The sequence below is a fragment of the Camelus ferus genome, chromosome 6, assembly GCF_009834535.1.
Source record: "Camelus ferus isolate YT-003-E chromosome 6, BCGSAC_Cfer_1.0, whole genome shotgun sequence".
NCBI classification, from domain to species: Eukaryota; Metazoa; Chordata; class Mammalia; order Artiodactyla; family Camelidae; genus Camelus; species Camelus ferus.
The window spans coordinates 72,884,810-72,911,333 of NC_045701.1; the positions used below are offsets into that span (position 1 = coordinate 72,884,810).

Sequence of the window (26,524 nt, forward strand, 5' to 3'; positions counted from 1 at the left end):
TTAGTACAAAGAAGAAAGAGGGTAGATGGACTACAGGTCCACGTTTGGCTCTGCTGTAAACCCAGCCCTTTAGCTGTGCCCCTGCTCCCACAGTCTTCTGGAAGGTGTCTGCAGGGTGGTGTAGGAAGGCACAGAGACTGACTTTGTTAAATACTTAGAATCCAGATTCCTGGACTCCTAGACTCAGTAAAGGCCTAGATTTCAGGAGGAGGAACTGTTGAAGTGACAAAGTAACCATATGAGTGTGTATGTTGGGAGTTTGGGATGAGGAAGAGGCAAGGAAGTTACATTTCCTCCCATCCTCTTTGAATTAAGCACTGGGTTCCCCTAGACATGTTTGTGTCACTGTCTCAAGCTGGTCTCTTCCTGGAGGTGGTGGGATAGTTGCAGGCAGCACAGTGGTTCTCAGCCTTGGCTGCATGTTAGGATTACCTAGGGCAATTAAAAGACTCTTGGGCCACACCCTGGACCAGTTCAAGCATTGGTATGTTTTTAAATCTCCCCAGGTTATTCCACTGTGCAGGAAAGGTTGGAAACCTACAGGTTGAGGGAAGCCAGGTGGGTGGGGCCAGATGAGTGTCTAAGTCTGTCTCCCAGGATCTCTTCATTCAGGTGAGCACTCCCTGCCTTGGGATTTGTGATTAAAATAGTGTCTGCAGGTGTTCCTCAAACTTCCCCTGAACAGCCCAATCCCTAAAGCAGGTTGTGGTTGATACGAACTTTGGCAACTGGTAGGTATTAAATTTTTAAAAATAAAAACAAAGTTTATTTCACAGGTGATACATGCTGGAGACTACGACACTTTGGGAATCTTGTTGAAAGCCTCCTTGTAGGTCAAGTATGGGCTATTGCAAGAATGCTTCCTGGGTCTCCACCACTTCTTTCTTCTGGTTTGGGTATCATACGTCCCTTCCTGTGGGTGGGCTGCGGGAGAGGGAGACACAGGTTGTGCACATTGTCCTTTTCTGGCTTCTCTTTTTCCCCACTGAACCCACTGGAAGAAGGGGTGGGGAAGAGGGGCAGAGGCAACCCCAGCCCACACAGCCACTTTGGGAATGTGGTTATTGAAGCACTTACCACAAGTAGGTGCCTTCTGGAGTTGACTGCTGTTCCAAAGCTTCTTGGCTTTGGAGGAAGTTCTGCCTGAAGACGCTGACATGATCACTTGTTCTCTCCTTTGCCCAAAGGATCTGTTCTGTTCTCAGAACTTGCAGTGAAAGCTGGCATTCTTCCTTTCTAGGGACCAGGGTGTTTGCAAGTGTGTTGTTAACTTGCTGATTATCCCTGATTGCATTTTTTGTTTTTAAAAAGAACTCATTTCCTCTGGGCAGGTTTTAATCAGCAGTTTTCTGCAGGAAGAATCTCTATACTGTATATGTATACAATTTCTTTTCTGTCTCTTTTTTTGGTTTAGTTTGGATGTGTGTGTGTGTGTGTTTGTGGTCTGCAGTGGAATTTCTTTGAAGCAGATGATAGGCAGTCAGTCTTTTAATAGCTAAATACAGTACGTATGTTTTAATAATAATTCTTTCTGTAGGGTTCAGCTCATTCATGGCTATGGATTGATACCTCTATCTGTAGAAGACAAACACACAGCACGGCTCATTTATTCTCCTGATACATAAATAGAGTAAAGCAACTCTGTAGTAACTAACACGTGGTTGGTTTGAAGCAGTGCAAAAGTTGAGGTGAGGGCGGATATTGGGGGAGGTACCAGAATTTACTGTTGGCGACTTGCTGCCTGTTGACCCTGATAATTGTTATTATGATCAATCACAAAAATGGATTTCAGTGCTTTAGAAAATACACGTTCTCTCTACACATAGTTGATTTTTAGAGTAGGCAGGAAAAATTCACCTGTAAAATATGAAGGAACAAAAGTCACAGCAGCTGCCAAGTGTCCAGCAGCTCTGCATAAAACAAGATAAGCAGCCTAAACAAATGCCCACCCATTGTCCCACAGATAGTGTGAAGTGTGTCGTGAGGCTGCATCCATTCCCTCCCCCTCCTCCATTTTAAATTGCACATGTCACAGAGCTGAAAGGGGGGACTTACTCCCAGTAGTGGATCCTGTGTACCAGGCACCTGATGGTCCCACTTTGCATGATGGGCCCTGCCATTTGGTTGTGTGAGAGTTTGCACTCAGCATGGAAGACCCATTTGTACTTCATGCTTTAGTAGTTCAAGAGCAGGAAATGCTGGGAGAGCTCCTGCAGCTTCAGATGGATGTGGTCAGGGCCTGTTGGAGGCGCTCTCTGTGGTCCATTAGCTTCCAGCATGCTGGCGGTGTTGATGTTTGTTTGGCTCGTCTGACTTTCCATGCCTCACTGGCGCCAGAATGTCTCCATCCTGCACCCTGGGAAGAATGCACAGATAGGCCCCTCTCTTCTATGTGCTCTGGGCTATTTTGATCCCTTGTTGGGTACTTTTTCTAGGTAAGACCCACAAGACACTGGAGACAGTTGCTGTGGGAAAGCTGGGCCTAGGGGACGAGTATGGACGTGTTACCTTCCCCTTCCTGTGGTGAAAGGCTATTGGCTCTGGCTGCAGACTGAACCCCACACAGCCTACTTGGGAAAACTTCATTCCAAGACTGACAACCCAATGAATGGTCACATTGAATGTTCTGGCATGTGATGGAGGGAGAAGAGGTCCCAGATTTTTACTTCTAGGTGTTAACGTTTATAAATAAAATGTTTGGGTGCTCAACTTCAGATTTATTCAAGTTGACTTTTAATCTTGCCTAAAATGACTTTAAAATTATGCATATCTGGTTTGGAATATAGTCAAGCTACGTATGGTAGACCATACCCACTTTGCTTTTTCTGTTTAGCCCAGTCTGTCCTGTTATGGGTATCCCTGAAGCTCACCGGGTGAAAGAGGTGTCCCCAGCTCCTTCCAGAGAGCATCCCCCTCATGGGTCATTGGAAGCTCATCATTACCTTGAAATGAGTTTAAACGAGTTTATTTTAAAAACATTCTTAGTTATGAATGTGCATGTATTGAATTTCTCAACAATCTTATGGCCCTGAAGAATTGATTCACTGCCAAGGTATATAAATTTCAGTACCACTTTCCCTGAAGAGCTCATTTAGCACGGAGTCAGCCTGCTGCAGGTGGGATGGGGCTAAGGAAAGATGGGGACACTTTCACAGGTTGATCTCTACCCCCAAATCTTATTACTGGCTCTACCTGTGTTACATACCATTTGTGTGCCCATATTTTTAGGTTAATTCAGTGAAGAGACATGAGGTCCTATTCATTTGGCAAAAAAAAAAAAAAAAAAAAAAAAAAAAAAAGTTACTTCATTGTCTGCTATCTTTTCCTGCTGACTTGGGCAGGCGCCCGGACCCAAAGCTGCTTGCCTTGAGTCTCAGCTGTTAAGTTTTCCGGTGTCAGGATCCTCCAGTGAAGTACAGAGGTGGGTGTGGGTGACAGGGGCCAGAATTTTATTATAAGCACACTGTTGTGTGGTTCCCACTAGCCTCCCATCCCCCATCCCTCCTGCTGTCTGAAGCTGACATCCTACTCAGGTTGGTTTGATTGATGGCTCAACACCACTGTGTGGCCCTGGTATGCCTTCCTGAAAGTGAATTTCAGTTAGTTTTCTTTTTATTGAGAATCTTGTGTCTCTTTCCCCATTTCTCAAAGCCAGAACTAGGATGGAATAGTATTCCAAGAGTAGTCGCTTATCCCTGAGTCTTTACCAAGGGCCAAGACATCGGATGCTGTAGTACAGGGACCAATGGTTGCCTCAGCTGGATCCTCCTGTTTTGGGCACTTGCGTAAATATACAGTCGTCTCCCCTCCCACTCCCCATTGCATCTCCTGCTAGAATAGTAACGTGGCTTTGTTCCTAATCTGTGTCAACTCCAAATGGCCTAGGAGGGGGGCAGGGAGGGGTAAGTAATCAGAGAGTAAAGGCTAACTCCTTTCAGAATCCTCCCCCCTGGTATGGAGACAGTAGCGCAGAAGCAGGGAGGACTGCTGCTTCTGAGACTTGATTTCCCACCTGGCATTAGGCATTAGGACCAGCCCCAGCTCTCCACCAGCCCAGCCAGCCAGCCAGCAGGGGCTGTCGCTAAACGAGCCTGAATAGGGGTCTGATTGCTCCTTTCTCCTCCTCTCCTCCTGATTACCCAGCGAGATTTCCTGGGTATGCTGTATGCTAAATGGCAGAGCAGCCGCCTGCCACTTGCTCCAATTATCCCTCTTTTAACTGCAAGGGAAGAGCAATTTTTTTTAATCCCCCCCACCCCCATAGCATCTCTGCCTCCTTTAAAGGAATAAGACCCTTCTTTCTTGTCCCCCCTTCAGTGGGGTGAGAGCAGCCTTCTCCCTTCGCACGGCCTGCACACCAGCTGCTGGCTGCAAAGCGGGTGGGCCTTGGATAATACTTCAATCCAGATTCAGCAGAGTTGAGGGTCAGGCAGGCATTTTGCCAGGAACCTTCAAGTAGCAGTGAACTTGCATTTGCATTTGGTAATGAGACACTGCAGGCCCAGTGCTGGGGGCTAATCGTCTTCAAGTCCCCTATCTCCCTTTGCAGGCTGTCCCAGGGAGGTTTCCAGCTCAGGGAACAGCTGCCCTCAGTGAGGTCTTCTCCCTCCTTCACAGGACAGAAGAGGTGGGTGTGGGCTGTGCTTGGGGGACAGGACCAACATGCCCTTCCCAGCGAAGTCTACTGCCTTGTAATCACTGGCCCTCATGGTGTCCGTCCAGAGCAGCGAGGCCCCAGAGGTAGACATGGCATGAGAGGCTGTGGGGCAGGGCTCTGACGATGGGGTTCCCTTCCTGAGACAAAGATAATGATGATATTATTATTACTATTATTGAGTACCACCATGTGCCTGGCATCCTAGGAGCTTTATATTAAAGCCTTGTCTCCTCTAGTCCTCACAACATGCCCGTGCAGTTGATATCAGTAACTAGCCCTATTTTGCAGATGAGAAAACTGAGGAGCAGAGAAATTTAAAACTTGAACAAGGCTTAGTGTGGTGGTTAAGAGCATGGCTTCAGGAGTGGGAAAGGAGCTGGATTTGAATCTAGGCTTGTCCACTTACATGTTGTCTGTCTTTGGAGAAGGTTTTGGAAGCTTCAGCATCCTCTTCAGTAATAACAACAGCAGTTTATAGTCGCAGGGCACTCACTCCTTGCCTGCTCTGTGTTCGCTCTTGTGACCCAAAGAACCATTCTTGAAACACTATTATTATTCTAATTTTGTAGATAAGGAAGCTTACCGAAGGGTGAATAACTCCTCCAAGGTCACACTGCTCATTAGGGTCAGAGCTGGACTTCCTGTCTAAGAAGTCTGGCCCCGCAGCCCCGCACTCTTAACCACTGTGTTATCCGGCCTTGCAGCAAAGCAGTCAGGTTGTTGCTTAGAGCGTGGAATGAGATGAAATGTATAGAGTTATCAGCATTGTCTCTGGGAAAGAATGAGGCCTGACTCTGGGCTGTTGGCCACATGGTGGGTGTAAGAACAAATTATGTGTCAATTTGGTTTCGTAGAAGGTTTGACGCTTCCCTTTGAGCCACCCCCACCTGTGTCATTTTCCTTCATCCTAGTTGGGGAGGTGGCAGAGAGAAAAGGAGAGGAATTTCAGGAGGGTATAGAATCCAGTTTCATTACCATTTTGCCCCTGCCTAGGAGCATGGGGTCACTGACAATGGTTGTGCCCGTTGGACTGTATTCAGAACTCTTGGCCTGCAAACGTGGTGTTCTGGCCCCCATAGCATCCCGACGAGGTGGGTAGGACAGACCTTACCATCCCACTGAATAGGTGAGGAGACCCAGGCTGAAGGTGCCATTGAACTTGTGGGTAGACAGGTGAGGGCCAGGTGGGCTGCTGCCTATTTGGCAGGCGGCTGTGGAACTTGAGAGCCCAGATTCTCAACATAGCATTTTATTTCTGCTCCTAGGCTCCCTTCATTAACACAAATGGCCTGTGTCTCCATCGTGAAATGGAGCATTGCCTCCCTGGATGCTGATGATAAGCAAAATGTCAAACTCCTGGGGCAGGAGGTTGGCTAGTCCTGGGAGCCTTGCTCTTCCCAGTCAGAGAGAAAGAGAGAATATGAAAGAGTGAGAGAGAATGAATGAATCTGAGTGTGCGATTTCCACCTTCAAGACCCTGGCTTGAAACGAAGTGCCCGGGAATTGGACCTGTGGGTCCTGAGGCAGTGGGAGCACAGCTGCCCCACCCTGGAGCATCGCTGGACAGCAAGACCTCTTCAGACTTACCTTTGGTTTCCCAGGTACCAGCAAGTGCCCAGCAGCCCACCTGGGGCTGGCGGTAAAAGATGGGGCTCCTGGATTAATCTTTTACACTCCTTGTCTCTGCTCTCCTGCTGCCTTCTGACTCTCTTCCCAGATAATAAAACCAAACTCTTTCTCTCTCTGTTTATTTTTCTCTTTTCCTGTGTGTGTTGGGGGCAAAGGGGGTGGTTATTACAGAGGCAGATTTGCCACAAAACTCAACCTTTCATATATTTTCACTTGCCTGGGCCCCTTTCAGGGCCCCATATCTAATATTGTATTTGTGATTTTTTTTTTCTTAAGGAATCTCCAGTATCGTAAGCTTCTGGCCCCTGCCTCTGTGGATCTGCCTCTGTTAAGATGACTTGTTGCTGTCTGGGGACAGCAATGTTGCTTTGGGTGTGTGTGTGATTCCCCAGGTGTCCTACAACCCTTCATCACAGACACATTTCCCTTCACTTCATCACCAATGGGGCAGGAAGAGCCATGGAGAGGGCGGATGGGAGGCTGAAGGCATAGCGGAATATCATTTGGGCAGGTGTGGTGGGAGCTGGGGACATCCAGGATCGACAGTGGGCAGAGAGAAGACGTGTTTAGAAATGTTCGCTGTAGATTTGGAGGAACAAGCTGGTGTTTAAGCAGAGGGAGCACCCCGGCGCCCCTCCTGAGATTTCTCAGCTGAAGTTGGGATGTTTGGTTTGCCACGGCTCGGTTACAGGTGACAGGCTGTGGCTGACAGGAGAGAGGGAAGAAGCGTGGCTCTGCAGGCCTGTCTCTGTGATCTGTTTGGGAGCTGACAGTGCCAGTGGGTTGTCATTACTGCTGTTGTTCTCCAGAAACTGATGTCTTTGAGTGACCTATTTAAAAGCAATATGGGGCCCCTTTAAATGTGTCATCATCTATATCTGCTCTCAAACCTCCACTGCTGTCCACAGTGTTTCTGAATAGTGTATTTTCCAAAGTTAAAAAAAAAAATTTTTTTTTAAACCCAGGAACCAGTACCAGCAGCTTTTAAAAACAAATTGATCTCATAGTCATCCAAATTACCCAGCTCCACTCTGTGATAAGACTTACATTTGCAAGTGGGCCTAGAAATTGTGAATGCTTTCAGCTCCTCCAGGGGGAACACTGTTTTCCTGAAGGGTGCTCAAGGGACGAAAGAGGGTGGAGATGAAGGAAAGGCAGGGACACGAGCTGCAGGCAATGAGGAACTCCTGGTTTAAGCTTTGAAATGTGTGTAGGATCCTTTTGGTATTACTCAGGCTCTTATTTAAGTATGGCATCTTTGCAGCTGAGATGTCTCGGGGAGCTTTTCCTTTAAGTTTTTCCATGAAATTCTGTGAATCCAACCCTCTTCTGACATTTTTGCCTCTTGCCTATGAATTTGGTTCTCCTGAAGTGGTCCTTTTTGCTGGTGCAAAATCCTTAGAGGCCAGAGTCTCAACAGTCCCATGTTTGTTGGCAGAGTTAGGGCTTGGTGTCTCCACTCCAGGAGGCAGGGCGTTCCAGGCAATTCCATAACCTTTCCTCCAGGTGTGAATGGAGTAGAAAAGTGCAGTGAGAGAATGTACAACTCATTTACTCAATAAACTGCTTTCAAATGAAAATGAGTAACCTGTTGCAAGGAGGATGGGCAAGGCTGAAATTTCTTCCCTGTTATCTAAGCAGTGGGAAAGGGCTCAGCAAACACAGTCTCCTCCTTCCTCCTCATTCTCTCAGGTTTCTTGCCTCTTGGGAAGGGGTCCTGTCTCTCACATGGTTAGCCTTAGCTAAGGGGATAAGGAAGGGCGGGCTCGAGAGTGTTAAGCTTCTCACCTGTGGGATTCTGAGAGACTCATGGTCATCCCCCAGCATACTTGCTTGATCTAGGTCAGGAAAGACAAGGCTGAGTTTAGGCTAAGGCAATGTACTATGAGACTCTTCTTTTAAGGAGACACACTGAAATGTGGAGGGACTCTGAGGGTGTGGGAGAAGTGAAATCATCTCTGAGGGATGAAGAACAGATCCTGTGACCCGTGTAGAGGACAGCAAGACATTTATATTGCCTTCTAGTCATGGCTTTGCTTGTGTAATGCACTGAAAACCAGGGTTCATGGTGAAGAATCATGCGATAATACATTTGGAGGGGACTTTTTTTTTTTAATTGAGGCATAAGTGACATATTAGCTTCAGGTATATAACATAGTGATTTGATATTTGTACATATTGCAAAATAATCTCCACAATAAGTCTAGTTAACACCCATCACCATACAGAGTTACAAAATTTTTTCCCTATCATGAGAATTTTTAAGATCAGCTCTCTTAGCAACTTTTAAATGTGCAATACAGTATTATTAACTGTAGTCACTATGCTGTACATTACTGGAGGGGACTTTAAACGTCATTGGGTTTAATTATTCATTTCCCATCCTCTTCTCCACTGTATAAAACATCCCTTCTCACCTCCCCCCCGCCATACCCCCCCAAAAAAACAGAGTCAACTGCAATGACAGGGGCTTGGTACTTTTCAAGTCATCCTAATGTATCTCTGATCACTGCTGAGCATTAGGGAGCTCTTCCTACATCAGGCCAAAGTCTGCTTCTCAGACCCTTCCTCACTGGTCCTCATTCCAGTGAAAGCAATCTGACCTTTGCAATTGGCCATGTGGGGGTGTGGGGGATGAGTGGGTCATAATATTTCTGGATGATGCTTTGTAGGAATCAATCCTTGTGTCAAACTAAAATTCGTGAGGGATTCTCTAATATGGCACTAACAGTATGTACACCACTGAGTTATTTAAAATCGACTGCTTCTGATTAATCTTAAACAATGTGGGAGGGATTGATGTGGGAAGGGATTCTGATGTAAGCAGGTGATTCATGCTCCAGTCATCTTGTTCCTGGCGAGCTTGCACTCTGAAAGATTCATGGTTAGCCCCATCTCTGGCTCTATTATCTGTGCCTCATTTCATCCCCTTAAGATGTCCGATCTTTCCCCATATTCAGCCAGCTTTTCAGCATCTCTGAATTTCCAAAGAGCCCCCTGGACATCTCTAATGGCTTGGCAATAAGATGAGAAGTTCTAGAATGCTGTGGAGTAGAGGAAAATGGAATTGAGTTGGATTTGCTTGACAAACCCATCGTGGTAGCCAGGGTCAGACTCCCCAACAGACATCAAGATTTTGCTAAAAAGTCTAGCAGGATGCTTTAAAAAAAAAAATAAAGAGTATGAAATGAAGTAGTATTGAGTAGCTATTCCTGGACATTGGCCTTGGAAGCACATGCCTTGTTCAAAAATGCTTCCTATTCTGCCAAGTTGCCTTGGGTAGCCCATGTTTTTGGCACTGTTGGGAAGAAGTCTCCCAGAGAGAGGATTAGGCAGGGCTAGAAGATGTTGCTCCCACATTGGCATGGACTGGAAACCTGCCAAGCAAATCCCCTCCCGCACCCTGAAGGGGATGAGGCTAGTCTTGGCTCTTGGCCATCTCCCCATTGACAGTCATTTTACTGACACTGCAGCAAAGAAAGGAGAACTTGTCTCATAATTCATGGCTTAAAATAGTTTACTTTTAAGAGCAAAGCCCACAGACATCATTTTGAGTCCAAGCTTTAAAATGTACTCAGAGTCACCGACTTCTAGTCTGCAGCCCCATTGTCCAGCCAGGCTCTCTGGATGGAGTGCCCATGCAGGAAATGGGCATGACCTTCTCACATACTTGTGTGGTAATTGCCGTGTGGGAAGATGGTTGGGTTTTAGTTGCTGTGGGGACTTTGCTGTTTGCTCATCTTGATGTTGAGTTTTCAGCCTTGTATTAATGCAGATTGGAGCTATTTTCTCCCTGCGTAGAATATATAACCAGTGGCTACATTTTAATGTGTCTTTTCACTCCCTTTCACTTTTACATCCTCAGTGCAAGTTGCAGTAGCTCAGCTGGGTTTCCTGATTCCTGTTGCAGGGGTGTATGGGAGGAGGTACTCTCTTTGAAAACTTAAAGACAAGAAACCAAGGGAGGACTGTGTTTCCCTTCGTTAATTAATGCACATACAGGCTTGTTTGCTAAATGGCACGTCTTTGGAATCAGACAAAAAACATGTGCTCAGTAAATGTTTGTGGCCTTAATAAAGCATACTCTGTGTATATGTATGTGCATGCATTCATGTTTTGTATGCATACCTATGCATGTGCTCACTAACGTGTGATGGATGGATGCAGGTTCCCAAGAACGTGAGCTCAATAATGTCTGTTTAATAATTTAATCAATGAAGTCAGCTATGACTTGGACCACAGTGGCATGGGACACCACTGGAAATGCCTTGTGTTAATAGAAAATGTGGCCTGCTTGCTGTGGGGCGGTTTTTGAAGAATCTGTGTCAAACACATGTACATTCCACTTGGTTTGATCTAGTTGAGGACAGATGAGAAAGGCTTTTTTTGTTTGTTTACAAGCCAATGGTTTCCTGTAACAATTATAGACAGCAGCCAGCCTGGGACCATGTAAAAGCTTGTGGAATGGCTGTTTGAGGCAGGCACATTGTTGTCACTGGAGATGGAGAGGCCCCATTAGCTCATGTGGATTCCCTGGAGAAGAGGAGACTCACTAGGGACAAGATAATTGCCCTCAGATTTCAGAAGAGCTGCCGTGTAGAGGAAGGAGTGGATACTGGGCTGGAGAGTTGAAGGGATCAGAGCTACAGAGGAAGAATTCAGATGCTGAGAGCTGTTGGACCATGGAATGCATAGCTTCTCCAAGTCCCATTGCTTGGAAGGGGTGCAGCAGGTCCTGCAGTGTCAGAAATGTGTGCTGGTGTGTACGTGCCTTCAAAGCAAGGACTCCGTGGTTCTGGGGGTGCTCAGCAGCCAGGCCCACCCTTACGTTTGATCGTGTATATCCTCTGCAGTTCAGGGAGGTGGGAAGATTGTTCTCTAGATCAGTGGCCTTCAAAAAGGGACACATACAAAGACCATTTAGGGGGATATAGGAAGGAAACAATTAAACTATATAATTAACTTACATGCAGATTATTTATAAATAAATCTCTCTCTCTCAGGAGAACATAGCAAAATTATTTTCCTAATGGGGAATTGGTTCAGAAAGGTTTGGAGGCCACTGATCAACACTCAAGTCTGCATTTCTCTCTAATTGGTTACAGTTACTCATTCCCCAGGTTTGCAGGTTTCAGGTGGAGGCTGACGCCTAAAGTGTTCCTGATGCCAGTGGGATGTGTGCTGGGCTCCTCTACTCTGTCTTCAGCTCTGTGTGTGTTGGTCTTGGTTGACCTGGCCAGATGGCTCTGGAGGGCCCCACGGGAAGGCACTTCGTCACACCTTCCTCGCTCAGAGGCCTCACAGTTTGAAATTACTAATATTGTCTACTATCTTGGAGCTTGTTTCAGCATGAAAGTCATGGTGTTTGCTGGAGCAACTTTGGATTGTGTAAGTGAACAAAGTCTTTGAAGTAGGTTCAAGCATTTGCAAAGCAGCCCTTGATGTATAAGCATCCATTTGTTGAAACAGACCACGTGTTTACTGGAATAAGTTCCTTCTTCCAGCATTCACTGCATGAGTGCCTGTTGTGTCCCAGTGTGGGCCCTGCCCTTGAGGAGCTTATGGTCTAGTTGGGAAGCCTGCCAGGCAAAGAGGTGTTGTACACATTAGAGCTGCTAAAATACCAGGTAGAATGTTTGTGAAGTAGCTCAAAAGGGAATGTTCCACCCGGCTTGGGGTGTGAGTGTGTGTGTACTTAGGGTGGGAGTCAGGGGTTGGAGGACATTTCACAGTGGAAACCTTTGGGCTGGACTCGGAAGCTTTAAACTAGCGGTCAGAGAGGAAAGGGCATTCAGGGCAGCCTTATGAAACAGCAGGATGCTGTTGCCAGTAGTTTGCAATAGTTATTGTGACTGGGTTAAAGGGATAGGGCCCACGGAGGAGTAACATGAGAAGGGGTTAGGTAGTGTGAGTCTTAAATGTTTATAAGGATTTTGGACATTTTTTCCTGCAGTTGGGAGCCATTGGAATTTGAGTAGTGACCGTCAGATTTGAATTTTAGAAAGATGGCTCTAAGGGGAGTTTGTATGATGGATTGGCTGGTAACTGGAAGGTGTAAAGCAGTGGGGCCAGGTAGAGGCTATTGTGTGGTTTTGATGAGAGAAGAGTCACTACTAGGGGAGGAGTGATGGAAGAAGGTCCAACTGCAGAGGTGTTAAGGAGAGGAACTTAATAATTAGGAAGGCAATGACCTTTAGTGATTTTGGACTCTGAAACACACTAGCCGTGTAAACTTGAGCAAAGGATTTAACTTCTCTGTGTTTCAGTTTCTTGATCTGTGAAATGGGTATAATAATAGTGCCCACCGTTTCAGATTGCTTTGAGGTGTAAGTGAGGCACACACATAGAATACTTAGAACAATGCTTGGCACATATTAAGCTTTCAGTAAATGTTAGCCATATTGCTAATTATTATTTATGGTGGTGATGATGACTGAAAAGGGGAAAGAGGAGCTTTGATAACATGCTCGTTTGGTTGTAGGTATAACTAGGACAGGAAAGGCAGTGGGAGGAGCAGATTTACGGTGAAGGTGAGAGTAGGGTAATAATAAATTTTGGTTTGTCCATATCTCTTCCACCTTGTCTTCAGAACCTGTAGGATACCTGCAGGGAGATGTGCAGAGGCAGGTAGGGGCAATGGTTGTGCTGGAGAGGAGGATGGGGCTGGGCACAGATGTCAGAGTTGTTGTTGTAGAAGTAAGGGAAGGCTGGCACAAGAGTGAGATTGTCCAGTCAAGGACTCTGAGAGGTGAAGGAGGCTAAACTCAGAACCTTTGGGAATCTTAATATTTAAGATAGCAAAGGAAAGGGGATCCATGAGGTAGATTAAATCAGAGGACCAGAGATGCAGACAGAAACTAGAAAGAAAGGAAAATTCGTTAAAATTCCTCACTGGTCAATGAATGAAAGAGTATATACCTCTCAGCCTGGTTGAAGTTGGGGCATGCATTTGAATATAATTAAATGGCATTGAAAGATTATGTAATTTAGTTTCAAAAACTATTCACATTGGCCTTTTCTTCTATTTAGTGAGGTCTGTCCATTTGAGAAAATTTCTGCAAATAGAAACTTAAGTTTCAGATATAGATGATGAACCTGAGGGTTTTGGATGTTCTGCTCATGCTAGAGTTTCTGACTCCTAGAACGTTAGAATCTCATGGCAGTCAAGAGCTCAGTGATCTGATGCTCATATGTGGAATCTGAAAAACAAAAACAAAAACCAAAAAACAAAGCCAAAAAAACAAAGCATAAATACAAAACAGAAATAGACTCATAGACATAGAATACAAACTTGTGGTTGCCAAGGGGGCGGAGGGTGGGAAGGGATAGATGGGATTTCAAAATTGTAGAATAGATAAACAAGATTATACTGTATAGCACAGGGAAATATACACAAGATCTTATGGTAGCTCACAGAGAAAGGAATGTGACAATGAATATATATATGTTCATGTATGACTGAAAAATTGTGCTCTACACTGGAATTTGACACAACATTGTAAAATGATTATAAATCAATAAAAAATTAAAAAAAAAAGAGCTCAATGATCTGAAAGAAAGAAACACAGAGAAGTAAAGTGACTTACCCAAGATCAGCAAGCTGGCACTCTGATTTGTATTTTGCGTTTCCTTGAGACCATTGAGCTACACATAAAATGCTTTGGCTGTGTTTTTCTTGGAGTCTGGCGTTGAACTCTCAGGGGTACCAGTGCTGACGCTCAGCTCAAAATCATACACCTTCTCCTGGGACTGGGGAAGAGATTCCTCTAACTCTGGCTCCTTTGAGCTGAAAGAGCAAGCTCCTCCAAACCGAGGGGCTAGAAGCCCCTGGCTCAGCAGCTAGTGATGGAAGCTGGTAATTAATTCCCTTGCGGTTTCTATACCGCTACCCAGGGGTGGGGCGCTTGGAAAGGAAGCAAAATACTTTCTTAAGGAAATTGAGGCTCGGTTCTGCTGGCCTGCCTGCTGCCCTCCTCCTGTCTCCCACTCTCTGGGCCCGGGGGTGGGGGCTGTGTCCATGCTCTGAATGCTTGCTGTGTATCACAGTTTTCCAGGAATTTCAGGACACAGGAATTTTTGCCCAGCTGTGTTGTGTATTGCTGTTCAGCAATCTGAAGTTGCTTATCCAGCGTAAGTCAGAATGGGGAGCCTAGGGAGGAGGGGGAACGCCTTCGAACATTTTTCAAAGCAGAAGAAATTGAGGTGTTAGGGGCCCAGCTGGCGTGTGATGAGAACCAAGAAAGGGAGCCTACGTGAGCAGGCATGCTCAAATGAAATCTCTTACTGAAACCTGAGGTGTTATTTGAAAGTTACCTCTTTCCACCTTCTATAACAGCAAACACGTACTGAGGGCCCACTATGTGTCAGGAGAAGCGCTGGGGGTAAAGTGATGAACAAGAGAGTCGTGCCTTTATGCTGCTTAATTAACCAAGCAATTATCAAGTGATGGATGCTTTGAAACGAGATGCATAGCATAACAGTGGTCTCTGTGCTTGAAGGGCTCCCTCTTCACACCTGGCAAAGACTGTGAAGTTCAGGGGTGTGATTAAGACACTGTAAGGAATCACAGGAGGTCAGGGGCTTTTTCTGGACCCAGCGCTCAGGCCGGCTTGCCCTGCCCGAGTCTCCTGGCCAAGGATCACAAGTGAAACCGGTGGCTTTAGGGCTGAGTTTAGCTTAGTGCTCAGTTCTAATCATCCTGCTGAGTATGGCCTCAGTGATGCCATTTTAATATCATGGAAATCTTACGATTTATCACCTGCCTGTTTTGACTGGCTAAATGTGATAACAATGATGATGATTATCTGTTCTCATGAAACGCTTTCTAGTGCCAGGCACTGGGCTAAGTGCTTTCAAATGTGACTTCCTTTGATTCTCCCAACCACCCTGACCAGGAGGGGCAGCTGTTCTCCTGATTTTATTGATAAGGGAACAGGGTTGAAATGAGAAAGCAGTCTGCGTTAAGAAAGGAGACTGGGAGGTTGGTTGGTGGAGTCTGAGTTCTTACTCAGTCCCCTCTTCAATCTGGCACTGAGTGGTGGCTTCTGGGGTCATTGATGACCCAGTCCCATCCTCTGCTGGCCCAGCTGGGGTGCCTCTAGCATGCAGGGGGCACCACCTTTCTTCTTTTCACTGACTTGTCTTCTGACTTGTCCCTCTCCTGCATGAGACTGACTTTGATCCCAATTCAGACACATGTTGCAAAGAGGAACATGCAAGCTGTCCTGGAACGCGCCCCCTCTGCCCAGCCTCTGGCTTTTATCCTTGGGCTCTTACTCAACCGTGGCCCACTGCTTGAGCTGGAATCCCATATTTTCTGTCTTTTGTAACCCATGACTCCCGAGTAATTTTGCTGTTGTTGTTAGCATAGTCCCACTATCCAAAAGGCCTTAGGTCAAGCTTTGGTGGGAATCTTTTGTTTATATTAAGTTGTAAAATGAATATTGTTTTGATTTTCATATCCACCCCCAACACATACATTTTTACCACCCCTCTCCCATCTTAAGCATCAGAATCCAACCTCCTCCTTTTAGGAAATTGTGACCTAGAGAAGCCAGGTAACTTAGAATAGGCCACTGAGCTATCAAATGGCCAGGTGACTGGAACTAAAGCCCAGGTATTCTCACTCTGTCTAGCATCCATTCCTCTACATCACACTGAGAAAAGAGAATCCACTGATTCAAAAGAATGTTGATTGCCAAGCACAATCCATGGTGATCAAAATAGCTGTAGGTCTGTCTTCATGGTGCTTGCAAATTAGAGCTATGGAAAACATAAACCAATACATGTATAATTACAATTGTGATGAGTGCTGTAGGTGGAAAGAACAGAGGGGAGATCTAATGAGAAAAAAAGGCAATCAGGGAGGACCCTTTGAGGAGGTGACACCCAAAGGTGAGAAGGAACAGGGAGAAAGCAATGGAGAGGGGCTGCATGTGTGCATTGTCACTTGCTCAGCCTAAGGATAAGGGCAATCAGTCTAATGTTCTTGGCAGGAACTATATCTTTTATGCATTTGTCTGGAATAGGGCTGTTGGGTAATAACAATGGATGGGTGGATGGATGGATGGATGGATGGGTAAAGAACTGACTGGGATGGGGAGGGATGCCTTCAGTGTGGAGCATGAGGATAGCCTGTCTTGTCTGGTAAATGGGCATACACATGAACATCTCCACTCAGAGTTCAGGGCCCTACAGGTGAGGATTTGAGAAGAGAATGTCTATCTAAAGGAAGCTTCACATGGAGAAGGTAAAGATGAAAGGGTGCTGGAACAAGAAAGCCACAGTGAGTGTCATTTGCCGCCAACCTGAAGAGACTTGTTCCTCAAATAGCCGCACAGTGCGAGTCCCGCCCACAGCCCAGAGATCAGCTCCAGCATTTCCAAATAGCTGCCCTTTCCTCTGAGCACTTACATTCTTTCTCTGCTCTTCCAGGCCTGCCCACCTGCCACATGTGTTTTCCTGGTGCTTGAGGAGAAGGGGGGTGGTGCCCTGATCAATCCATGCTTTTCAGCTATTGTTACCAGGAGCATTTATATTTCAGATCATCTGAAGAATTTTCAGCGTGGAGTAGTAGGGGTACAATCTGAGACTGGAATCAGCTTGATCCTAAACGACCTACGCTTTTAGGGTTTTGGGATGACATTTATTGAACACTTAGTATGTTTCAGGCATTGCGTGGATAGCTTTATCCTGTGTTCAAATTTTACAGGAGACTGACGTACAGAGAGACTGTCCATCGGCCCTCCACCCAGTAGTACAATAGACACACAAAAGGGCTAGTATAAAATCTCACTGTTCTTGAGGAAAATGAGAAAAATAAACATAATGTATAAAGTTTATTGTAAAGTCACAATCAAAATTTATTTTAAATTCTGAGATTATTCCCTTTTATTTTGGGGGTGTTAAAATGTCTTTACTTTTTAAGAAACTATGGTAATACAAAGTGTCATTTTGGGGCTTTTGTTCTTTCTTGGCAAAACTAAAATATAGTTATCCTATGCTAGTTTCCAAAATTGCTTTAAATTGCTTGACATATGTTGCAGATAAATAAAATCTACTAATGTGAGAAGCATTGTTGCAGGCAATAGCTGGCTCCCATGCCATCTTCTTCCTAGGAGTAAACTGTTTGTATAATTTTGTTCACTTTCTATTCTGAGGTCTTATCAGAAAAAAAAGTTGCAGCTGGATAGGACCACTGAGATCATATAACTTATTTTTCTTCAGCATTTATCAAGATGTTTTGATTGCACAGTTTGACCCTGAGACCTTTTAACTCTACACGGTACATGCAGGATTACACAAGCATTTTTAAGGGAGTATTTTTTAGAAGCAAATGATATGGGGCTCATATAATTCCTCAATCCATTTTTTTCTTCAGCATAGTTAAATCATTTCTTCTTTTCCCAATTCATTTTTATTTCACTGAATTATTTTTAACAAAATCAGTTTTGTTCCATGTGTCTTCTGCAATGGAGATTTGATTCATGACCAGTTATTTTTTTGTGTGTGCCTATGAAATTTTGTCTGTATAGCTTCTACCATTGTGAATATTCTTTTTTGGTCATTATTTCTACCATGTCCAATATTCTCACGTCAGATTTGCAGGTCCAAATTTTGTCAAGAATGTTTGATTCTTTCTTCAATTTTTCAGTCGATAACAAATTTTACCATGTGCATTTTTAGCTGCTGTCAGTTCCATTTTGTGTTGATCTTTTTCTGACAGATCTAATGTTTTTCCAGGTCAATTTTTGCAGGTCAAAAAACCGTATCTTCTTCCTACAACTAAAGTCGGTCTCGTTCCTGAAGGTTTTTTTTTTTTTTTTTTTTTTAAAGCAGTTCCAAAGCATCCTTGAGGGGTTGTCGTAATATAAGGGTCAAAATATCCTGTGTCATTTATAGAGACCAGTGACCCAGATGAGTTAAGAAACCTACCCAAAGTCATACATAACTTTCATGGCAGAGTTCTGTTGGGTCATTTTAGAATATATAGCCTCTCTAGTTGAGTAAAGAGCGGAGTAGGAAGGTAAAACTGGGATGGTCTTGATGGTGTGCCTTCCTCTTTCTACCCTCCACCTCCAGACCCCTCTTCTGAGCCTAACAGAATTTCCGCTGATCTGCCTCCCTAAGAAATGGCAGCTGGGGCCACCATTTGAAGCTTCTTGGCTTCTCCCTGCTTCCTAGCTAGGCTTGCCTTCAGCTATGTGTGCACTGGGGTGGCATGATTTACAAACAAGCAGGACCAAAAAGGAAAAATCCTTTCTTGTGGAGAATTAGGTCAGTGGCAGAGTTGGGGCGGGGAGGGAATCCAGACCTTCAGTTCCCCCATCCTTCAGTTCGCGCCCCTTGCCTGAAGCTATTGGGGCTGAAGCCAGAGGTGCTATTGGGAGCAGGCAGCTGGGGGTCGGGGGCGGAGAGCTGGGGGGCAAGTGCCCTGCACGTGTTCTTGCGTGGATGCATGCAAACATGAAAACAGTCTGTTTTCCAGCCACTTGGGGCTCCCCCCTCTCTCAGTGTATTTGTCTGGATTACTCTAAGGGGGATATTAGTGTTGTCTAATAATGGCCTCAGATTTATCAAGGGATTTGTGTGATTAATTTCCAAGCAAAGTACAGCAGATAGCTTAGAGCTCAGCCTGTGTGGTGGGTCCACAGCTCCCATTCTCTGCCCTTTCTAATTGGTTTTGGGGTAGCTCTCCTGTCTCCCTTTGTTGTCCTAATTGTGGAAGGCCCTAGTGTTTAGGCCCCCACCTGAGGGTATTTGAAACCATTTTCCCCTGCTGTGATGCATGAGTGAATGTCCAGAAGACAGTGAAATTTCCAGGCTCACGCTCTCGCTCTTCTGTGGAAGCTGCAGAGATTTGACCATTTGCTTCTCTCTCTCAGCTGCCACCACTATACTCTTAATGCTGGATTCTTTTCCCAGACCCCTGTCAGGGCACTAGTACCCCAGCTGTGGCACATTGGGAACAATAATGAACTGGAAGGCAGATGACCTGAATTCTGGTTAAGGCTTCGACATCATCCAGCTGGGTGAACATATCAGTTCCGCCATTTTTGGGTCTGTTTCTCTCATCTGAGCCTCAAAAGATCCTGGACAACCTTATGGCACTGATCACAATTATAATTAAACAACTAAATGTCTGTCTGGTTATTTGTGCCCCATCTCCCCAGCTAGACTTTAAGTTCCAAGCTATCGCCCCAGTGCCTCACACAGTCCCTTGGACATAGATATGTACAATGAACACATGTCAATGGAATGAACTTATAAAAAATGAAAAGGATGGATCTGCTTGACATCCTAGAACTCTTCCACTTCTAAAATTCAATGAGTTTCCTCTACCCTGTGCTCTCTGAAACCATCACATTTTTATATTTTTACTGTTTAACAGTAGTACTTAAGAAGTTACAAAAATGGTGATTACTAATAATGATAGCTCAAAAAGCATATTATCAATATGTAAATTGTGGGGCTTCTTCTAGGAGCTCCCTCTCTGCTTGCTTGAGCTTTGCAGTTCCTGGCAGTGGCGTGCCTCCTTGCCTGGGTTTCTGAGTTCCTTCTGGAAGGGCCTGCAGAATGCTGTTGAGCCCTTTAGAATGGGACTGGTACTAATTAGTAGGGTACATGCATGGTTTTCAGACACACAAAAAAGTTTAGGTCTAGAGTAAATACTGTACTAATGTCATATCACAGCACACCTTTGCTTTACAAAGAGAAGAAATCAATCTTGTTCATTTTCTGAGAAAGAAAGAAAGAAAGGGAAGGGTGTAAGGGAAAGCAGAGAAGCTGACAGGGGCTACTAGGAGTGAGAAAGCCTTCTGTTAGGGCCACTTGCTTTCTTTTGAGGCTCCCCTATTCATTAGACACTCCTTTTCTCAGGGCAAGAACTCTTGGGAAAGCATTCAGCTGAAAGTTTCCAGCTCACTTGAGCCAATATGTGACCCTCTCCTTCTCAAGCCAATGACAGACACTGCTAGTTAGTTCTGACCCTCTTTTCTTTCTAAACCAATATGCAGCCTCAGACTCTTAACACGCTAGCTCCAAGACGTTACCAATCAAAGAAAATTGAACTTAGGTGCATCGAGCACGGTGCTAGGGAAGTCATTAGGCACTGTATATACATTTGCCTCTTTTGGTCTTTTTGACAGCTCTGGAATTGATGTAGTGATCCCCAATTTACCAATGAAATTTAAGTAACTGATCCAAAGCTGCATAATAAATAGCAAAGTTGGAATTTAAACTCAAAGCTTATGCTCTTTTTGGTGTACTACGTGCCTTACAGGGGTGTCATTCCCCAGGGGTGTCAGTCTGACCACTGGCCAGTTTTGGTAAAATGTTCTTAGAACATTTTACCGTCCGTTTATCCTCTGGAGGTCACTTCACAGTTTCTCCAGCAAAAGACTTGGAAGTATTCTCCGTCAACCCCAAAGCCCCTGTTAATGTGAGGGACAGGGGTAGATGGCCATGGACGGCTGCCGCATCATGTTTACTACCCTCTTGGTTTGTTAGATTTACTACTAACTGTATCCCAGCAGTTATTTTAGTCTCTAAGTGCCTAAGTTGGTGTCTGGCTTATAGTAAGTGGTCAGTAAATGTTAGCTATTTCCAACTGAACCAGACACAAAGGCTCACTATGGGAGCTAAAAGGGTGACAATGAATCCCAGCTGTTATGAGAACCTCATAACCTGCCCTTCTCAAACTGTGTTCTGTGAGATGTTACTAGGTGTTCTATGGAGGGAAAAGTGTCCAGTGTTCCAAAAACATTGGGAAAACTGCATACTGTATCCCCTCTTGGACTTCGCAGTGGACCTCAGTGTAGGTGAGGCTTTCTGAAGTCTTGCTACAGAGATACTTGATCACCTTTCTTTAGCTCACTGTTATCTAAATTTATTTGCCCACAGATCTTTTTTTTTTTTTTGGCAAGGAGCTCCTAGTCACATCTTGCTGGGTGTTGTATTTTCATGGAATTCAGTTTTGAATATGTTGCCCCAATTTATAATTCTTTCTCTGAAATATGGGTCCTGAGATCCCGCCCAGCAGCAGATGCTGTGGGCACTCAATAGTTGCTATCAGTTTTCCACACCAATTTCTTGAAATTTTTCTCCATGTCCTGGGAGGTCATAAATTTGGGTGGTTAGACCAGAGAGGGAAGGAATAATAGGTGATAGATGGATGGTACTGTGGGAAGGAAAAGGGCTTTGGATTCAGAGAAATCTGAGTTCAAATCCTGGCTACTTCTAATAAGTTAAGTGGACTTGGGGATGTTAACTCCTCTGAGCCTTGGCTTTCTTGTCTGTAAAGTGTGGCTAACAACAGTATGTACATGAGGATTAAATGAGGGCACGTATATACATCACTGCTGCAGGTACCTGACATACAGGAGGCCTTTGGAAAAGGGCAGGGGTTATAATGAACCTGAATTAGTCCCATTTTCTTTGGTTGGTAACACCTTGGAGTTAACATGTTAAGAAAGAGTCTGAGGCTGAACGAATTCCTGCAATTGTCTTCTGGGTCAAATTTTTAAATTTCCATTATAATATCATTGTGAATAGGGACCCTGCCTAATCTTCCTTTTGATACCAGGATCTAGCCTAGGGGCTAGTAAGGAATTGCCACACAATTAGTACTTCTGGAATGAACAGATGAATGACATAATTGCTTACAAAATGCTTCCACATTTACAGTCTCATTTTACATATATATATATATATATATATATATGTATGTGTATATATATATATAGATTGATTGATTGAAGTATGGTTGGTTTACAATGTTGTGTCCATTTCTGGTGTACAGCGTAATGCTTCTGTCATACATGAACATACATATATTCGTTTTCATATACAGTCTCATTTAAACCTCACTGCAACCTGGTCACATAATTGGTGTCATTAGCTAGTTACGGATGTGAAGACTGAGGCTTGGCGAGGCTGTGAGTTGCCCAGGATCATACAGCTGGGAGTAGGCTGTAAAGTCAAGGCTCAAAACAAAAGCTTCTATAAATAAAACATGGTATACAGGAGTACCCCCTTATCTACTGTTTCACTTTCTGTGGTTTTAGTTGCCCATGGTCAACCATAGTCCAAAAATATTAAATGGAAAATTCCAGAAATAAACAATTCATAAGTTTTAAATTATATGCTGTTCTGAGTAGCATGATGCAATCTTGTGCCATCTCATTCTGTCCTACATGGGATCCCCAACTTCAGTGTTCCAGGATCACCCAAAGCACTTCGTCTGATTTATCATCAGAGAGCAGTAGTAGCCTAGTGCTGTCACAATGCCTGCACCACTCATCTCACGTCATCTCATGATGCAGGCATTTTACCACCTCATATCAGAAGAAGAAGGGTGAGTACAGCACAGTAAAGATATTTTGAGAGAGAGAGACATCACATTCACGTAACTATCATCACAATATATTCGTATACTTGTTCTCTTTTATTATTAGCTGTCATTAATTTCTTACTATGCCTAATTTATAAATTAAGCTTTATCATAGGTATGCATGTGTAGGGAAAGATATTGTCTATAGGGTTTGGTACTATTTGCGGTTTCAAGTATCCCTTGAGGGTCTTGGAAAGTAGCCCCCATGGTTAAGGGGGGTACTATGTTATAGAAACATTGGAATATTATTCAGCTGTAAAAATGAAGGAAATTCTGACACATGCCACAACATGGGTGAAGCTTAAGGACATTGGGCTCAGTGAAATAAGCCTGTCACAAAAGGACAAATACTTTATGATTCCACTCATATGAAGTTCCTAGAACAGTCAGATTCGTAAAGATAGAAAGTAGAATGCTGATTGCCAGGGGCTTGGGGTAGGAGGTAAGGACATTATTGTTTAACAGGTACAAGGCTTTCAGTTCTGCAAGATGAAAAGAGTTCTGGAAATGGGTGATGGTTGCATGACATGAATGTAATTTACGCCACTGAACTGTGCACGTAAAAATGATTAAGATGGTACATTTTATGTCATGTGCATTTTACCACAATAAAAAAATTAGGAAAACAAAAACAGCCAGGATTTCTGATTCTAAACATGGGGCTCTCCCACATTCTACAACTGCACCCCCTACAGAGGAGCACACATAGACCTCCTCTTCCAAGGCTGCGTGTACTGAATTGCAGAATTTGCAGAACTCACCTCTGCTGAAACCCTTGCTTCTTCCAGACCATTCTTCCAATTGGCATAAGCTCCAAGAAGTGAGTCTTTCCAAAGAGCAGTGAATTCTTGGAAAGAGGGCAGATCCTCTGTCTCAAGGAAATCTCTCAGATGAAGTAATGCAATAATTATGATTTGCCAGCATTGATTAGTACTTCCTCAGTGCCAGCCACCCTGTCAGTGCTTCTGCATACATTAGCTCCTTATAACCCTTACATCAGTCCTACCAGATAAGTAGATCGTCCCCATTTTACAGATGGGGAAATTGAGGCCTGGGTTAGTTAACATGCCCGAGCTGGTATACACAATGTGTGGAAGAGCCAGGATTTTCATTCAGGTCTTCCTGACTCAAGAACCTGACTCTTAACCCCTGTGCTCTCTGCAGGGGGCAGGGAGATTGAAAATGTCTGCAACTAGCTGCATTTCTAACATGAAGTTTGACTGATTTCTTTCCCCTCCTAGGTGCATTCCTCTCTGTCCTTCTAGATGATGGGATACCTTCTCATTTGGGTTAGTTTCTTCTTTGATTTCCTGGTGTTCTCCGAGACGCAGGTGTGCACTCTTCTCCCTGGTAGGTCATGCTTGTTTGGGGAGGACAGCATCCATTTCTTTACCTAGTAAGTTGGCATTTGGATCCTGTCCCTGGCAGTGTCCTCTGCTATGAGGATGTCACTAAAACCCTTGTCTTCTTAGATAGGAGCCTACTGCAGGTACCAACCTTGTGGTCTAAGGCGGTATTAGCTAGAAGTGCCTTTTGTTGGCAAGGCTTAAACAGCTTGATAGATGCTCAACTTGGTCCTTTCAGTTTACAAGGTGGGGGTAAACAAGCCAGCAGAGACATTAATAACAACAATTTCAGTAAGCATTCATCAAAGGTTTATTCTGTGCCTGGCGTTGTGCTAAGCACTTTGCATGGGTCATCTAGTTTGGTCCTCATAAACGTCATATAAATTAGGTACAGTCAGTTCTGCTATAATGCTTGTTTTGAAAATGCAAATTTGTTCCAACGCGATTGATATATTAGAGAACAATTTGAGCATAATAATTTTGTCTTTGATTACGCATGATTTTGTCTATGAGAAACGCTAGGTGAAGGCAGAAAACTGCAGCTAGCAGAAACAAACTGTGTAGGAATGCACAAATGCACACACCTCCACATGTGCCAGCCACTCCAGTTACCAGGTGTGCTCTGAGCCACACCCACCCACAGCTGGGCGACAGCTTCCTATCCAATTTCACAAGGCCCTTCTTTCACTGCTTTGCAGGAACTCCCAAGCTCCCGACTTCCACAAGCAAACTTCAGTTCTGTACTGACTGTATTATTTATGTATTCTTTAACTATTAACATGTGTAAAACAGGTTCCTATCTCTCATGTGTTACTGATGAAGTTGCGGGGTCTTGTGCCCAAATCCCATTTTCTCTAAAAGCCCTGTGGTTTCTACTGTGTGATTTTGCATTAGTTCCTAGAAATGCTTAGATGATTCTAGCAGAATTGACTCTATTGCCATTAGTCCTGTGTGGCTGCAGAGGAAGGTAAAGTAAGAAATTGGACAAAAATATTATTATTAACAAGTGGCAAAGCCAGTGCTCCAAACCTCTAAAGCATTGAAAAAAAACAAAAAACCCAAAAAACAAAGCACAAACCCCACTGTCTGCACTGATCTCTGATTGTATCTGTAGCAAGTAGACTCCTTCTTCCCCCAGCTGTCAGTCAAGCAGGGCTCCTCAAGTCACAGCCACGCCAAGTGTGCTATAGCCCCTAAGGTATCCGGGCGCAGCGGTGACCTGACCCACAGGGGTACCATCCTTGCTGCCTCCTGCTTTTCATCCTGCTCCTCTCCCTGCTGCTGCCTTCCCTGGCAGGCTGGCACCTGACACAGCAGCCACCCCTCCACTCCATCTTGCAGTCTGGAGTTATTAGCATCAAAGTAGAAAAGCAAACAGCACCAGGGCTTGGGAGGGCTCATTCTTCTGCGAAGGCGGATAAATGGGCTGTGTGTCGGGGATGAAGCTAACACCACCTGGCCTTTTGTGGAGAGACCAACTCTTCCTGTGTTTGAAGAGCTCAGACACGGAGATCCGGAAAGAGCCCCAGAACACAGGAAACCCAGCCTCTTCGCTGCTGGAAGTTTGCTTTAGCTCTCAACTGAAAAAATCGCTTCTGTATATTTGTTCCTGAAGTAAAGGGAAGAATCTTATGCTCATTCTCTGCAGGGACAAGAGAGGATAGGCCCTTAGGGAGACACAGTCTTTGCCTTTTTACATTTTTTTCTCGTATTGTTAAGTTGGGTATAATCCTGACGAAAACCTGCCCTGATGTGTGTGGGCTTGGGGCAAAAATACACATGGAAGCCAGCAGGCAGCCTCCCTTCTCTCCACCTCCAGCACCACGATGAAGCTCGTGCACGTTTTTGTGGATGCCTCAGCCTGTGGAAGTCCACAGCTCCTGCAAACAGCTTTCCCTTGGTCATTTCTTGACACAAGAGTACACACATCAGGAGAAGAGTATGGCTCAGAGGTACAGTATGTGTCTAGCATGCACAGGGTCCTGGGTTCAATCCCCAATACTTCCATTAAAAACAAACAAACCTAATTACCCCCCCCCAAAGAATAAACAGATCTTTAAAAATATTTTTTTTAAGTAGGTATGATTTAAATAAAAAAAAGTACACACATCAGTGGGTTGGTTTTTTTTGGGACAATGAACCCAGGGAAGAAGCCCTTGTGGATTTGGGGCAGTTTGGACAAGGAAATCCGAGTAGCTGAGTGTCCTCCTCAAGGGGGCTAGTAGCAGGTGTTGCTGGTTCTGGGAACATACCATTGGCCCGGTGGGCTCCTCAGGTCCTGCAGTGAGATGTGGCTGCAGAAGGGCCAGAGCAGACCCTCTAAAGCGTGCAGCCCTGGGCAGGAGCATTAGCTGTTCAGGCCTAGAGTCATGCTGCCTGGGCTGTGCCTTTTTCTCACCAGTATTCTTATCCTTAATTTGCAGCATGATGGGTTGGATGGTACTTGATCTGGTTTGCTCTTTTATTCAGAAACGTAGATTGACCCTTATCTGATGTGCTACT

At 44.6% G+C, this 26,524-nt stretch overlaps 1 protein-coding gene across 1 annotated transcript in view; it reads left to right on the plus strand.

The window, feature by feature from the left end:
* The window catches only part of NRXN3 (neurexin 3), a 1,622,198-nt gene that overhangs the window by 214,569 nt on the left and 1,381,105 nt on the right, over positions 1-26,524 (plus strand). The gene's annotated exons all lie outside the window — the stretch shown is intronic.